Raw genomic sequence first — 10801 nt, 5'->3', positions numbered from 1 at the left:
CTTTTGGGTGGGAAAGGTTTAGCTTTAACTGTAACTGTACAATTTTCCCAGGTCACTGTTGTGTTGTGTTTTTCTGCAGTGTGAACAGGCTGATGCTTAGGATCCTTAGATAGCAGGTGAGTACCGCATTTGTATTCTATTACTTTTCTATTTTTTTCTGTTTCTGTCTTCGTGTTCACTTATTGTAGAGTGAAAGCAGCAGTAAGGTGATGCACCAGAAATGTTAGGTTTCTTTTGGGTGGGAAAGGTTTAGCTTTAACTGTAACTGTAACTTTAAGTGCAAGCCTTTGGCACAATTTTCCCAAGTCACTGACTGTTGTGTTGTGGACGGGCTGATACGGAGGATCCTTAGATAGCAGGTGAGTACTGCATTTGTATTCTGTTACTTTTCTATTTTTGTTCTGTCTTACTGTTTGTCTTTTGTTAGACGTACTCTTTTTTCACTATTTGTATGTATTTGTTTGTATTTAGAAATGGGTGGAGTCACTTAGTGCAATGTGGATAGGTGCAGGTGAATTCAATTCTTATTTGCATTCTATTACATTTCTCTTTTTTTTCTTTGTTCTTGTTTTTTGTTAGTACGGAAGGGCTGAATTGTGGGAATTGGGGAAAAAATCCGCACTTTATGCACCCCCAAAGCTGGATTTTATTCCACCCGAGCTGCAGCGGACCACAGAGGCTCTTGCGATCCCCCCTCTGTGGCCTAGAAGACGGAGGAGACCTGGCTGGATAACAACATCCCCGATGCAGCGGTGGAGCTAGCGGGGTGCTCTCTGTTCCGGGCCGACAGGACTGCAGCTTCAGACCAAAGGCGGAGGTTTGGCATTGTACACTCACAACTCGTGGTGTACAGCAACAAACATAATTGGAACTTTCTGCATCCCCGCTGGCCTGGACAGCCTCCAGTTTGCCTACAGGGCGAACCGTTCTACGGAGGATGCTGTCTCTTTGGCACTTCACACGGCCCTGACTCACCTGCAGCATCCTAACACCTATGTTAGGTCGCAAGGTTGTGTGCTCAGCCCTGCCCTCTTCACACCCGACTGCTCTGCCATCCAATCCACAAACATGGTTGTGAAGTTTGCGGACGACACCACCGTGGTGGGTCTCATATCCAACAATGATGAGACCCACTGCAGAGAAGAGGTCCAGAATCTGACACAGTGGTGTAACAGGAATAACCTCATCCTGAACATCAGCAAGACCAAGGAGGTCATAGTGGGCTATAGGAGGTCCAGGAAGACTGAACACGCTCCTCTCTGCATACATGGGGAGGCGGTGGAGCGTGTGGACAGCATAAAGTTCCTGGGCATCCACATTTCCTCTGACCTCTCCTGGTCTGTGAACACTTCACACCTGGTGAAAAAGGCCCAACAAGGGCTCTTCTTTCTCAGGAAGTTGAAGCGGACTGGACTGTCTCCTCAGCTGCTCACAAACTTCGAAAGCATCCTGTGTCTCAGTGTGACAGTGTGGTATGGCAGCTGCACAGCACAGGACAGGAAAGACTTAGCCCGGGTGGTGAGGACAGCACAGGGGATTGTAGGCTGTCGTCTACCAGATCTGGACTCAGTGTACACTGCCCGAGTCCAGAAAAGGGCCAGACGCATTGCGACCGATCCCACCCACCCAGGCAACTCACTGTTTGTTGTGTAGCTTTGACAGGTGTGGTTTAGCGTCCACCTGTTTGGCAGTGTAGTGTGTCGAAGTAGGGAGTGCGTTAGCAACTGACTGAAATGTGGATGCCCAGGAACTTTATGCTGTCCACACGCTCCACCGCCTCCCCATGTATGCAGAGAGGAGCGTGTTCGGTCGTGCGGGCTGCAGCCTGTAGCATAGCATGGTGTTGTGTAGCATGGTGTTGAGTATCGGAGTAGTGGCGGTGCGCTTTGCGGTGGAGTGTTTTCGAGCAAGTGTGCGGTTTAGTAGTGCGTGTGTGGTCGGCATTTGGGTCAGCGGCGGTTCGGTTTGCGTGAGAGCGTCGTTTTCGGCTTGCGATGTTGCGGGTGTCGGCTCCTTTGGTCTGGGCTCGGGTCGATGTGTAGGTGTGGCGGTTTAGTGTCGATGAGGCAGGCGTGTGTGTCTGTGTGTTTGTGTTGCAGGTTTCGGTTGGCGGTGTGGTCCTGGTTCGAGTCGTCTTGCCGAAGAATGGCATGGAGGAGTTCAAGGCGCAGTCCAGGTAAGCCTCTTGCAGCATGTGACGGTGTTTTCGAATGTGGCTCAGTATTTGTCTTCTTATATTTGAGGCTAATGTTGTGTTTATTGGTTTGTCTTGTGCAGGGCGGAGGAGGCGATCTAGAGCGACGTCAGAGATCAGGTGAGTGAATGTCTGAGCGACAACATTTCACTGTTTGTTTTCCTTGTTGTGTTGCCTGACTTAGTTATTTCAGAATCTGTGTCCATGATGGCGTGACTTGAGATTAATGTGACTCTGTGTCTGTTTGTCCGCAGGAGGGAGGAGCTGATGGAGAGGACCATACGGCAGCAGGAGAGCGCGGGCGCCAACAACTTGCATCACATGTTGTCAAATGTGATGCAAGTTGTTTATTTTGTGTATGTTTTTAAGTTGTGTTGTGCAAGTTTTGTTGTCAGTATGGACCAAATACATTGTTGTGTTTACTGCTGGATGTGATGTTTTGGTGTTAATTAAAGTGTGGTTAAAACGTAGCAATCGTTGTTGTTGTCTTTGTTGAGTTGTTAAGTTAGTTAGTTTTTGATTATTTGATGGCTGTGTTGATGTCACGATGTTTGAAGACCTAAGGACTGTGGAAGGTGCGCTGCTGTTTCCTTGCGGATCTCTTTGAAAATTGAATCGAAGGCAACTGGACTTAAGTTTGTCTGGGAAGACGTTTCTTATCCAAGAGGCTTCATCAGTTCGTATGCCCGATGCATACGAACTGATGAAGCCTTCCAGTCTTCCCAGACAAACTTAAGTCCAGTTGCCTTCGATTCAATTTTCAAAGAGAGAACTATGACCTGGATGAATGAGAACATTCACAGACATATTTTCCTTGCGTACTTCTCCAGAGAGATGCTGCACTTGCTGTAAGGCAGCTCCAGCGATGTTGGCCGGCTCGGATGAAGCCAGGGCCCGTGCGGAGTGCAGCTACGTCCGTGGTTGCAAAAGCTGTCCCCTGTGGTGTTTTGGCCGAGACGACTCTCCCCAGGGACTGTAGTTTATTGGTTCTTTTTTTCTAGTGTGGGGCGGAGGCTGATGCAGAGGATTCTAGCAGAGCAGGTAAGTGTCTCGGACATAGGGCAATAGTGTAGCATGTTGACGTGAATCTGGACTTATGTCTGTGCGCCATCTCTCTCTGTGTGTGGGAGCACCAGAAAGGATGCCGTGCCGGCGAGGGGTGTGCTGCGGAGGAGTAACGCGCGTAGTGAGGTCTTCGTGTGTGAGCCAGGGCCCGTGGGGAGTGCAGCTACGTCCGTGGTTGCAAAAGCTGTCCCCTGTGGTGTTTTGGCCGAGACGACTCTCCCCAGGGACTCTAGTTTATTGGTTATTTTTTCTAGTGTGGAGCGGCTGATGCAGAGGATTCTAGCAGAGCAGGTGAGTGACTCGGACATAGGGCAATAGTGTAGCATGTTGACGTGAATCTGGACTGATGTCTGTGCGCCATCTCTCTCTGTCTGTCTGCGGGGACACCAGAAAGGATGCCGTGCCGGCGAGGGGTCTGCAGCGGAGGAGTAACGCGCGTAGTGAGGTCTTCGTCTGTGTTGGAGCGTGCTTTTGGCACAGCGCGGTGGAGAGTGAGTCGCGGACGTCGGTTGGGAGCGCAGGTCAGCCGTCGGCGGGGATCCCGAGCCCTGGTGTGGCAGAGGAGGAGCTGCGTCAAGGTAGGAGACCTGCGGGGGGGGGGGTGTAGATATTGGTGTGTAGTCTCAGCGGTATTGTCTTTGAATGTGAAACATGTAGTCAATAGGTGAGCCAATAGGTGATCTAAAAAGTGCCAAAATGTAACACTAACAATAGTTCCATTCTAAAGTAATGTACTGAAACAGTAAAGTAGGAGCTTTAAATAAATAAAACTTACTCTAACAGTTTTGGTATAGTGTGAGAAAGCTCAAAGAAAAACGCCACACTGCAGCGGCAAGACCTGTGATTGAACTCGTAATCTTCTAGCTGGGAGGCGCCAGCGCTAACCACTACACCACTGCACAGAGGTGTGTTTCAATGGCAAGCGTAAGCCTTGAGCCGGAAGCCTTAGCGTCCCGTTGGAGCTGCAGCTGTCACCTTCAGCTTCAAGCTTTAGCTGCAAACTTTACTCTCTTAAAAAAAAAAAACCTTTAGCTCCAAAGTAGTCTTTAAAGCCAAAGTTATTTGGAGAAAATAAAGCTTCAGCTCCCAAGTAGTCTTCAAAACCACAGTGAGTAGGTTCCAAAAAGCTTTAACTTGAAAGTAGTCTTCAAAGCAAATGTGAGTGTGTTAACAACTTGTTAACCTTCAGTGATCTGTGACACCTTTTTTTTGGGCATCATGAATTGTACTTTTTTAATATATTTTCATTGCTGTAAAATATTTTCTATATGGTTTCTGCATGGTGAAATTAAATTATTAAATATGACTTTGCGTTTGCGATGTCTAAATTCATTCTGGAAATATTTCCTGCTTTACACACACTCCCATGAGAGTGTGCTTGAAAACCAACTCTTTACTTCATTTCCTTACTTTTATTGATCCATTGAAGGTACTATAATGTCTTATGGCACCTTAAAATCAAACAGCATCTATCTGTGAACCATGATCATAGATTGTTATTTTCAACAGAGTTATTTTCAACATCAATGATAATACTGATTATTCGGGTGAAAATATACATCATGAATCACCAACGAAATTTTTCATCCGCCGTTTATAGTGAATTCGCCATAATGTATAGAAGCTAAGTAACAGATGTTAAGAGCAGTAGAGGGAAGGGTAACTATCGGTAAGAATGGCTGTCCAGTGGGAGTACCAAGCAGTCTGCCCCCCCCTGGTGGTCAGTGAGGGGAAGACGTTGTATTTAGCTTGTGTTTGTGTCAGCCAATTGTGCTGTGTGTTTCGTGGTTTTTTTTGTTGTTGTTGTTTTTCCTTTCCTTAAGGACATTTGAGGTAATCAGTTGATATCGTTTACACGTCCAAGATGCGCTTGTTTGAGGCGCCTTGATGATATAATTGTAGATATTTTTCTTTCCCTCCCCCTTTATACTCCTTTCGTGATTCATTGGTGGTTAGTGTTTGACTAAGGTTTTAGTATGTTGATCTGTAATGATCAAGTTAACATCGGACTCTGCTGAAGTCAAAATATTGTCATGTTTAGGCATGTGTTAGACATATCTATAAAAGAGCAAGTGCGTTGTCCTAAAGGTTGCTTCAACTTAAATAAACGCATGTGAGTTATATTTTGTGGGCATTGGTGGTTCAGTGGTAGAATTTTCGCCTGCCACGTGGGTTCACCCGGGTTCGATTCCCGACCAATGCAACATATGCTTTTGCAAATGTGTGTATTTTTTGAAGTCGGAAGATGCATATTTGTCAAATGATGTATATTAACTCTGTTCAAGTGGCTTAAACTTACCGTAATTTTGATCCATTTTGGCTTTGCTGTTGGTAATTGATGACACTGTAGCCTCGGGTATCCCCGCCCGCGTGACCGGCGGGGACACCATTTTTCTAGGAAAAACAGCAGTTTTCGAGGAAAAACAGACAACTAGAGTTGTACAAATCAAGTGCACCCATGCACTTAAACAAGTGCAGATCAGTAGTTGTGTGTTTCAACAGTGTCAAACTATAGATATCTCCTCGTTAGTATAGTGGTAAGTATCCCCGCCTGTCACGCGGGAGACGGGGGTTCGATTCCCCGACGGGGAGTGGTTACATTTTCTTTCGGCCTCCTTTTCTTATCGTTATTTTGTACCTCAAACACAACCTCCGACATATTTGCATATTAGTTAAGACAGTAATGTCATGATGTGTGTATTTTTTGAAGTCGGAAGATGCATATTTGTCAAATGATGTATATTAGAGAGAGAGAGAGAGAGAGAGAGAGAGAGAGAGATGTGTGTGAGAGTGACAAGCTCTGCGTGTGTGTGTGTGAGCGAGTTGTGGTCTCTCTCTCTCTCGCTCTCTCTTTTTCACTCACACTCTCTCTCCCAGAAAATCCTTTGAATTTCAGAAAGTTTACTCTCTCTCTTACACACACTCTATGTCTCTCTACCATTCACAGAAACATACTCTCTACCACTCTCTCTCTCTTTCTCTCTCTCCCTACCTCTGTCTCTTTCTATGTCTCTCTACCCTTCTCTTGTCCAACCCACATTCACTGACATCACAGCTTAATGATCCAATCAGAGGCAGGCCATTTTGTCATGTGCTTATTTCAATATTTTTCTGTGATACATTTTTTTTTTACATTTTATAAATGCATTATTTTACCTGGAAAAAAAAACCCCGCCCAACAAAACAGCCACAAAAAAATCCACCTTAAAATTTTGAAACACAGAAACTCTTTATTTGATATTTATGAAGTTGTAAACATGAAAATATCAAAGTTGAACATATCACATAATATCTCTAAATGAGAAAAACATGTTCACAAGTTTACATTGAAACTGATTCAGTTTTAAAACCAGTGTACTAAGCTGAACACACTTTTTACTTCTAAACTGTTAAAGTGAATTATCATACAGGGGCTGATTGGCCAGGGCTTTGACGGTGACGAAATGGCCTGCCTCTGATTGGATCATTAAGCTGTGATGTCAGTGAATGTGGGTTGGACAAGAGAAGGGTAGAGAGACATAGAAAGAGACAGAGGTAGGGAGAGAGAGAAAGAGAGAGAGAGTGGTAGAGAGTATGTTTCTGTGAATGGTAGAGAGACATAGAGTGTGTGTAAGAGAGAGAGTAAACTTTCTGAAATTCAAAGGATTTTCTGGGAGAGAGAGTGTGTGTGAAAAAGAGAGAGCGAGAGAGAGAGAGAGAGACCACAACTCGCTCACACACACACACAGAGCTTGTCACTCTCACACACATCTCTCTCTCTCTCTCTCTCTCTCTCTCTCTCTCTCTCTCTCTCTCTCTCTCTCTCCCAGAAAATCCTTTGAATTTCAGCAAGGATTTGTCGTTGGAGAAGTGATAAAAAAAACAGACCTGTTAATAACGTTAATAGTTTCACTGCATCCTACATTGTAAAAAAAAAAAATGTTGTTTTTACACTAATGTACCGGCAGCTGTGGTTGCCGAAATAGCACCGTTAAATTATGGTAAAACATTTCCTCCATTTACAGTAATAAATTGTATTGATACTGTTGATTTTACAGTTAATACATGTGGTTATTTCAATATTTTATTGTAAAAAAAAATGTTCTTAGATGGAAAAAAAACATAGTTTTACCTGAAAATTCACATGGAAACATGTTATTTTGAGCGGCATGGTTGTGCAGTGGTTAGTACTGTCGCCTCACAGCAAGAGGGTTCCAGGTTCGAACCCCGGTCTGGACCCTTCTGTGTAGAGTAAAAAATTATAGAAAAATATTGAAATAAGCACATTTTTAAACTGTAAACTCTATGCTTGATTCAGTATTTTACCAGTTTGAACATTTAGAACACATTGTTTTACCAATAAAAATAACATGTTTCCATGTAAATTTTCAGGTAAAACTATGTTTTTTTTAATCTAAGAACATTTTTTTTATAATAAAATATTGAAATAACCACATGTATTAACTGTAAAATCAACAGTATCAATACAATTTATTACTGTAAATGGAGGAAATGTTTTACCATAATTTAACGGTGCTATTTCGGCAACCACAGCTGCCGGTACATTACTGTAAAAACAACATTTTTTTTTTTTACAATGTAGGATGCAGTGTAACTATTAACGTTATTAACAGGTCTGTTTTTTTATCACTTCTCCAACGACAAATCCTTGCTGAAATTCAAAGGATTTTCTGGGAGAGAGAGAGAGAGAGAGAGAGAGAGAGAGAGAGAGAGAGAGAGAGAGAGAGAGAGAGATGTGTGTGAGAGTGACAAGCTCTGTGTGTGTGAGGAACTTGTGGTCTCTCTCTCTCTCGCTCTCTCTTTTTCACTCACACTCTCTCTCCCAGAAAATCCTTTGAATTTCAGAAAGTTTTCTCTCTCTCTAACACACACTCTATGTCTCTCTACCATTCACAGAAACATACTCTCTACCACTCTCTCTCTCTTTCTCTCTCTCCCTACCTCAGTCTCTTTCTATGTCTCTCTACCCTTCTCTTGTCCAACCCACATTCACTGACATCACAGCTTAATGATCCAATCAGAGGCAGGCCATTTTGTCACTGTGTGTGTGTGTGTGTGAAAAAAAACAGACCTGTTAATAACGTTAATAGTTACACTGCATCCTACATTGTGATTTTACAGTTAATACATGTGGTTATTTCAATATTTTATTATAAAAAAAATGTTCTTAGATTTTAAAAAAACATAACAAACAGTATCAGTACAATTTATTACTGTAAATGGAGGAAATGTTTTACCATAATTTAACGGTGCTATTTCGGCAACCACAGCTGCCGGTACATTACTGTAAAAACAACATTTTTTTTTTTTTACAATGTAGGATGCAGTGTAACTATTAACGTTATTAACAGGTCTGTTTTTTTTTCACACACACACACACAGTGACAAAATGGCCTGCCTCTGATTATTAATTATTAATTAGTTTAAACTTACTGTAATTTTGATCCATTTTGGCTTTGCTGTTGGTAATTGATGACACTGTAGCCTCGGGTATCCCCGCCCGCGTGACCGGCGGGGACACCATTTTTCTAGGAAAAACAGCAGTTTTCGAGGAAAAACAGACAACGAGAGTTGTACAAATCAAGTGCACCCATGCACTTAAACAAGTGCAGATCAGTAGTTGTGTGTTTCAACAGTGTCAAACTATAGATATCTCCTCGTTAGTATAGTGGTAAGTATCCCCGCCTGTCACGCGGGAGACGGGGGTTCGATTCCCCGACGGGGAGTGGTTACATTTTCTTTCGGCCTCCTTTTCTTATCGTTATTTTGTACCTCAAACACAACCTCCGACATATTTGCATATTAGTTAAGACAGTAATGTCATGATGTGTGTATTTTTTGAAGTCGGAAGATGCATATTTGTCAAATGATGTATATTAGAGAGAGAGAGAGAGAGAGAGAGAGAGAGAGAGAGAGAGAGAGAGATGTGTGTGAGAGTGACAAGCTCTGCGTGTGTGTGTGTGAGCGAGTTGTGGTCTCTCTCTCTCTCTCTCTCTCTCTCTCTCTCTCTCTCTCTCTCTCTCCCAGAAAATCCTTAGAATTTCAGAAAGTTTACTCTCTCTCTTACACACACTCTATGTCTCTCTACCATTCACAGAAACATACTCTCTACCACTCTCTCTCTCTTTCTCTCTCTCCCTACCTCAGTCTCTTTCTATGTCTCTCTACCCTTCTCTTGTCCAACCCACATTCACTGACATCACAGCTTAATGATCCAATCAGAGGCAGGCCATTTTGTCACTGTGTGTGTGTGTGTGAAAAAAAACAGACCTGTTAATAACGTTAATAGTTACACTGCATCCTACATTGTGATTTTACAGTTAATACATGTGGTTATTTCAATATTTTATTATAAAAAAAATGTTCTTAGATTTTAAAAAAACATAACAAACAGTATCAATACAATTTATTACTGTAAATGGAGGAAATGTTTTACCATAATTTAACGGTGCTATTTCGGCAACCACAGCTGCCGGTACATTACTGTAAAAACAACATTTTTTTTTTTTTTTACAATGTAGGGTGCAGTGTAACTATTAACGTTATTAACAGGTCTGTTTTTTTTATCACTTCTCCAACGACAAATCCTTGCTGAAATTCAAAGGATTTTCTGGGAGAGAGAGAGAGAGAGAGAGAGAGAGAGAGAGAGAGAGAGGTGTGTGAGAGTGACAAGCTCTGTGTGTGTGAGCGAGTTGTGGTCTCTCTCTCTCTCGCTCTCTCTTTTTCACTCACACTCTCTCTCCCAGAAAATCCTTTGAATTTCAGAAAGTTTTCTCTCTCTCTTACACACACTCTATGTCTCTCTACCATTCACAGAAACATACTCTCTACCACTCTCTCTCTCTTTCTCTCTCTCCCTACCTCAGTCTCTTTCTATGTCTCTCTACCCTTCTCTTGTCCAACCCACATTCACTGACATCACAGCTTAATGATCCAATCAGAGGCAGGCCATTTTGTCACTGTGTGTGTGTGTGTGAAAAAAAACAGACCTGTTAATAACGTTAATAGTTACACTGCATCCTACATTGTGATTTTACAGTTAATACATGTGGTTATTTCAATATTTTATTATAAAAAAAATGTTCTTAGATTTAAAAAAAACATAACAAACAGTATCAATACAATTTATTACTGTAAATGGAGGAAATGTTTTACCATAATTTAACGGTGCTATTTCGGCAACCACAGCTGCCGGTACATTAATGTAAAAACAACATTTTTTTTTTTTTTACAATGTAGGGTGCAGTGTAACTATTAACGTTATTAACAGGTCTGTTTTTTTTATCACTTCTCCAACGACAAATCCTTGCTGAAATTCAAAGGATTTTCTGGGAGAGAGAGAGAGAGAGAGAGAGAGAGAGAGAGAGAGGTGTGTGAGAGTGACAAGCTCTGTGTGTGTGAGCGAGTTGTGGTCTCTCTCTCTCTCGCTCTCTCTTTTTCACTCACACTCTCTCTCCCAGAAAATCCTTTGAATTTCAGAAAGTTTTCTCTCTCTCTTACACACACTCTATGTCTCTCTACCATTCACAGAAACATACTCTC

At 42.5% G+C, this 10801-nt stretch overlaps 3 non-coding genes across 3 annotated transcripts; all 3 read left to right on the top strand.

Annotated features, from left to right (window-relative positions):
* Nucleotides 1-5390: 5390 nt before the first annotated feature.
* trnag-gcc lies at nucleotides 5391-5462 on the top strand. The gene has a single exon. It is a non-coding gene; the product is annotated as a tRNA-Gly (tRNA).
* Nucleotides 5463-5779: 317 nt separating this feature from the next.
* Nucleotides 5780-5851, top strand: trnad-guc. Its single transcript has one exon. It is a non-coding gene; the product is annotated as a tRNA-Asp (tRNA).
* Nucleotides 5852-8913: 3062 nt separating this feature from the next.
* Nucleotides 8914-8985, top strand: trnad-guc. Its single transcript has one exon. It is a non-coding gene; the product is annotated as a tRNA-Asp (tRNA).
* The last annotated feature ends 1816 nt before the right edge of the window (nucleotides 8986-10801 follow it).

Source organism: Toxotes jaculatrix, chromosome 24, assembly GCF_017976425.1.
Source record: "Toxotes jaculatrix isolate fToxJac2 chromosome 24, fToxJac2.pri, whole genome shotgun sequence".
Classification (NCBI taxonomy): Eukaryota; Metazoa; Chordata; class Actinopteri; family Toxotidae; genus Toxotes; species Toxotes jaculatrix.
This window is presented reverse-complemented; position numbering and strand designations above follow the sequence as displayed.